This window comes from Symphalangus syndactylus, chromosome 11, assembly GCF_028878055.3.
Source record: "Symphalangus syndactylus isolate Jambi chromosome 11, NHGRI_mSymSyn1-v2.1_pri, whole genome shotgun sequence".
Lineage (NCBI taxonomy): Eukaryota > Metazoa > Chordata > Mammalia > Primates > Hylobatidae > Symphalangus > Symphalangus syndactylus.
Genome location: NC_072433.2, coordinates 80,222,871 through 80,228,844, shown reverse-complemented (window position 1 = coordinate 80,228,844; position 5,974 = coordinate 80,222,871). Strand labels below are relative to the sequence as shown.

The window sequence follows — 5,974 nt, the reverse complement described above, 5'->3', positions numbered from 1 at the left end:
TATCTATGTGCTCAAGATAACATGTACCTGTATGGTGGAAATAATATAAAATGGGGTACTAATGTAATTTCTTCCCAATTCAGTGTTTCGTAACATTATGATGGTAAGCTTGAAATTGGTCATGATGAGAGTATTTACACTATAGCAACTGGCAACTGCTACAACTATTGTTTTGTTGATAGTCTAGATTTAAGGAAAAAAGAAGACAATTATAAAAATATGGATTAAATTTAAAACTATGTCATGTTTATAGCCATTCCTTTCTGAGTAGCACAAAAATTTATGGAAGTCTTCTATTATAATGTCAAAAATTATTATCAAGATGTTGATAATGAACAAAATTTTAACACATATCTTTACATTTGCACAACATTTATGTTAGGACTGCATTTATTCATCAGTTGCAACCATAGGTTGGTTGCTATAGGTACAAGGACTCAGCAAAAATTAACAAAAACATTGTATGAGAATAAATTGGATTTATAAAATTTACATTAAACAGTATTGTGTATTTTATCATAATTTTTAAATTGTGAGCTACACATCCTTTACATCAATAAAACATTATTATAGCTGTCATTTTTTTTGAGACAGAGTTTTGCTCTTGTTGCCCAGTCTGGAGTGCAATGGCACCACCTTGGCTCACTGCAACCTCTGCCTCCTGGGTTCAAATGATTCTCTTGCCTCAGCCTCCCTAGTAGCTGGGATTACAGGCATGCACCACTACGTCCGGCTAATTTTGTAGAGCCGGGGTTTTACCATGTTTGTCATGCTGGTCTTGAACTCCTGACCTCAGGTGATCCACCCGCCTCGGCCTCCCAAAGTGCTGGGATTACAGACATGAGCCACTGAGCCCAGCCGTTCAGAAATCTTGATCTGGATAATTAAACAATAATGATCATATATATGTTTTTATATACATATGCTGGAACGCTGACAGTTAAACATTTAGCATCACACTGCTTGTAATATGACCTTGGTAGTAGAAATGGGGGGAAAAGGATACTTTTAAAAATACTTGGAGGCGTAAAAACTGATTAAATATGATGCAGAGGTAAATATGGTTTTGAGGCCTATTGACATATGTAGTTTGGAGAAATATAAAGAACAAGAAGAAAAGACTGACGAGAAATAATGTTCAATTATTGATTATTGATTGTTGCAGCTTCCAGTGGAATGTGCCCAGTAGATCAGGGTGAAATATTCATATTGAGAGATGTACAGATTTGGGAGTTACCTGCGTGTCCTCAAAGTCATTGCAGAAAGGACAAAAGAAAGAAACTGGCCTAGAAAAATCTTTGAGAGAAAATCCAATATTAGGGGACAGAAGAAAAAGGATATGCAGAGAAGGAATCAAGAGTAGCCAGAGAAATAGGAAGAGAATTGGAAAACCAGAGACACCTGGTGAAGAAAGAATGTCAAAAAGGACCTTATTAATAGAGATAATGACATGAAGAATTCATGATCAGGCCCTTGTTAGTATTTTGTTTGAAAAACAGCAACCTAGAGCGAAAAAAAAGAGGATTTAGATTGGAACAGGTCAGCACAGTGGACACTAAAAGAGCGTATGATGTAAATATTCTCTTAAAAGAATCAAGAGCACCCAGGTAATTTCTCTTTCAGAATATCTGTAGGTTTGTCCTTGGGAGCTATCGTTCCGCTCTTTCAACATTAGAACTACTAATCCCCAATAAAACTCTAGAGGGTTACATTTAGATAATCTTGGCAGAATCATGAAGGTAGGCTGTAGATTTGGAGACCGGAAGAGTCCTTGAGAGAATTTGCATGCCAAATACCTCAAAATTGAGTCATAGCAGTTGGCAACTTCTGGTATAATCTCAAATATTCACACGATAGCAAAATCCAGTAGTTAATCCAATTGCTTGATAAGCGCTGTAACAAAAAGTGCATGTGGGTGCAGGGCACTGTGGATTGCTGCGTAGCCAGGACACAGAGAAGAGAGAATGAGCAGCTGGCCACTAAATAAGCTTCTTAAATGATGCCCACACCGGTTATCCTGTTGGAAGAGGGGACTGATAGCCCCCAAGGCATCCCCCAGCTTGTGAGTAACATCAGTGCCTGACAGGTGATTGCTGAGGGTAGAAGAACCACCCTGGGTTCTCATGGCACAGACAAGCTAATTATGGATGGCAGAGACAAGCAACAATCTTCTTGAAGCTTCTTGAAGTTGTCCATCCTGCAGCAAAGACTTCAATGGACATTGCCAAATATCAAGATGCTGAGGTGGGTGATGGCACCACCTCAGTGACTTTGCTGGCTGCAGAGTTTCTGACGCAGGTGAAACCTTATGTGGAGGAAGCTTTGCACCCAAAGATCATCATTCAAGCTTTACACACAGCCATCCAATTGGCAGTTAATGATAACAAAGAGATCACTGTGACCATGAAGAAGACAGAAATAGTGGAGCAGAAGAAGCTGCTTGGAGAAGTGTGCCATCCTGCTCTGAGCTCCAAGCTCATCTCCCAGCAGAAAGCCTTCTTTGCAAAGATGGTGGTTGATGCAGTGATGATGCTTGATGGTTTGCTGCAGCTTAAAGTGATTGGAATCAAGAAGATACAGGGTGGAGCCGTAGAGGATTCCCATCTGTTAGCTGGTGCTGCATTCAAGAATTTCTTTTATGCTGGGTTGGAAATGCAACCCCAAAAGTGCCATAATCCCAAGATTGCACTTGTAAATTTTGAGCTTGAGTTGAAAGTTAAGAGAGATAATGCTGAGATCAGAGTCCTCACAACGGGGAATTACCAGGCAATTGTTGATGCTGAGTGGAACATTCTCTATGACAAGTAAGCAAGGATCCATCATTCTGGAGCCAAAGTTGTCTTGTCCAAACTCTCCAATGGGGATGTGGTCACTCAGTACTTTGCTGACAGGGGCAAGTTCTGTGCTGGCCGAGTACCTGAGAAGGATCTGAATAGGACAATGATGGCCTACAGAGGGTCAATCCAGACCATTGTGAATGCTCTGTCAGCAGACATGCTGGGCAGATGCCAGGTGTTTGAGGAGACCCTGACTGGAAGTGAGAGGCACAATTTCTTTACTGGCCTCCCAAGGCCAAGACATGCACCTTTATCCTCCACAGTGATGCCACAACTTATGGAGGAGACAGAACAGTTCATGCCTAATGCCATCGTGATTGTCAGGAGGGCCATTGAAAATGATTTGGTGGTGGCTGGTGGTGGGGCCATTGAGATAAATCTCTCCAAGTACCTGTGGGATTAGCAAGGACTATTCCAGGAACACAGCAGCTAGATTGGGGGGTATGCTAAGGCTTTGGAGATTATCCCATGGCAGCTAAGTGACAATACTGGCTTTGATACCACAAACATTCTCAACAAGCTGTGGGCATAACATGCCCAGAGAGGCATATGCTATGGCATGGACATCAATGACAAGGATATTGCTGACAACTCTGAGGCCTTTGTGTGGGAGCCAGCTATGTGCCAGGAAGAACACTGTCATCAGAGAAATGAATTGTCTTGCACCTTGATTTTGGACTTCCCAGCCTCCAGAACTGTGAGAGAAAAATTCCCATTGTTTAAGCCATCCAGTCTATAGTATTTTGTTATGACAGTTCAAGCTGACTAATACAATAGAATATTTGTTAATTGAGATAACTCTGATAGTTTTCAGGGCACTCACAGGGCTGCCACAAAAAATATGACAAACTGGGTGGGTTATAACAACAGACATTTATTCTGTCACAGCTTGGGAGGTTAGATGTTCAAAAATCAAGGTGTTGACAGAGCCATGCTCCATCTAAATGCTCTAGAGAAGTATTCTTTCTTGCCACTCTCTGAGTTTCTGATGTTCCTTGGCTTGTAGCTTCATCGCTGTATTCTCTGCCTCCATCTTCAGATGGCTTTTTTTTCTGTGCATGTCTCTGTGTGTCTGTCTTATAAGGATACTAGTCATTGGACTTAGGTTCACCCTAATCCAGTATGTCCTCATTTTAACTTAATTATATCTATAAAACCCTATTTCCAAATAAGGTCACACTCAGAGGTTCTAGGTGGATATAAATTTTGGGAGGATACTATTCAATCCCCTACAGCTGATAGTGAAGTAGAAATTTTCAGTGAATATTAAAATACTTCTAAAAATTACAGATCTGAATTTTCTAAGTAATAAAAATTATATTCTGATTTATTTTTTGTCACCTTCTAACTCATTTTTTCCATTTCATTTAATTTCCTTTCCTTCATTGCCCCCGTCTCAGAAGGCTATGGCTTACCCACGAGAAACGATAAACTCTCTCTTGTGGTTGATATTTATGGGAATGCAAGCTGACAGGTAAGCTGATGTACTCTTTCTTAAATATTTGACCCACAAACGTAGCCAGACACTTGAAAAAAAATCTGTGTTTCCTAGCTGGTGTGGTTATATTAATATCAGAAAAAGTAGACCTCCAGACAAGGAAAATTGCCAGAAATAAAGAGGACACTTGGTAATGATAAAAGGGTCAATTCATCAGGAAGACGTATCTTAAATGTGTATGTGCCTAATAAAAAAGTTTCAAAATCTGTGAAGCAAAACAAGATATTCTCAAATCAATAATGACAGTTGGGCATTTTTAACACTCCACTATTAGTAATTGATGGACTATCCAGACAAAGAATATTGATAAAGAGATAGAAAATTTGAACAATACTGTCAACATATCTGGCCTAAATAACATTTACAGAACATTTCATCCAACACTGCAAAATACATGTTCTTTTAAAGTTTACATGAGAAATTCACCAATATAGGCAACAGGATAGAACAAAATAAGTCTCAACAAATAAAAAAAAAAAAAAAGGAAATCTTATTGAGTATTCTCTAACTGCAATAGAATTACGTTAGAAATCAATACAATATATAAAAATCTCCAAATATTATAAAATGGAAAAAAATATGTTTTATCATCTCAACTTTAAAAATGAATGTCAGTGAAAGCTCTTATTCAACTCTATGAATCCCAAGTGGGTAACGAAAAATCTCCACTAAATTGTTCAAGAAAATTAACTCTGAAAACCAATTAATCTTTTTAAAATTTATGGTTTATAGAGCTCTTTACAGTTGTCTTATGTATTGCCATTGACCACTCGCTTGCTACATCAAGAAAAATGTATTCAGCAATATAAATAATGCTTCATATAGCCCAAGATTATTTACATGAATATTCCATATTACTTTTCATGGTCTCATTTATTTAAAACCTCTAGGATCTCAAAGTCTTTCTGGAACCAGAGAGGGGATTGTTAATTGTCTTGGAAATGTGAAATAAACAATTTTTCTACATATGTTAGTGCCACTGTTTATTGACTATTTGCTCAGCTCTGATGTAATTGGGGTCATTAGGGAAGCAAAAACAGCTCTCATCCTGTCAGTACCTGACCTTTAAACTAGTCGTACATTCTGTGTTACTGGATGTTAAACAAGCTAGCCCTTTCATGGCATGGTAGCTGTTGTTGCAATGCAAGCAGGAGTAGAGAGGTGCCATTCCTTGTTGAAAACTTTTTTGGAAAAAAAAAAGAAGTCTTCTGCTGCAGACATGGTGTTCCAAAAATCAGACAAAATATATTTCATGGAAAATCTATTTTGAGTTCGACATTCATTTGAAAAGCTAAAACTAGCATCCGGATAAAAAAAGGAAGGGATGAAACATCAAACTGAAAATATCTTCCTATATTGTGACATTTTAGCAAATGTAAATGAAACCACCTTTAAGGCTGTCACAAGCAAAGAAATCCAACTGGGGTCTTGATGACTGAAGGAATGTTAAAGAATCTCTCATCAGCAGACCATAAAGAATAAAGCAAAAGCTATCAGTAATGTGCAGATGTTATCAGGATGTGACTACAGCACAACCCCGCATCCCGATGAAGAGACAAAACTGCAGATGTTTAACATATTACAGGAACTAACCGCAAATTCTGTTTTGCTTCTCCTACTTTATAGTGTTTAATTTTTT

The 5,974-nt window shown here is 38.3% G+C and overlaps 1 pseudogene; it reads left to right on the top strand.

Annotated features, from left to right (window-relative positions):
* The first annotated feature begins 1,972 nt into the window (after window positions 1–1,972).
* On the top strand, window positions 1,973–5,767 carry LOC129492665 (T-complex protein 1 subunit eta-like; annotated as a pseudogene).
* The last annotated feature ends 207 nt before the right edge of the window (window positions 5,768–5,974 follow it).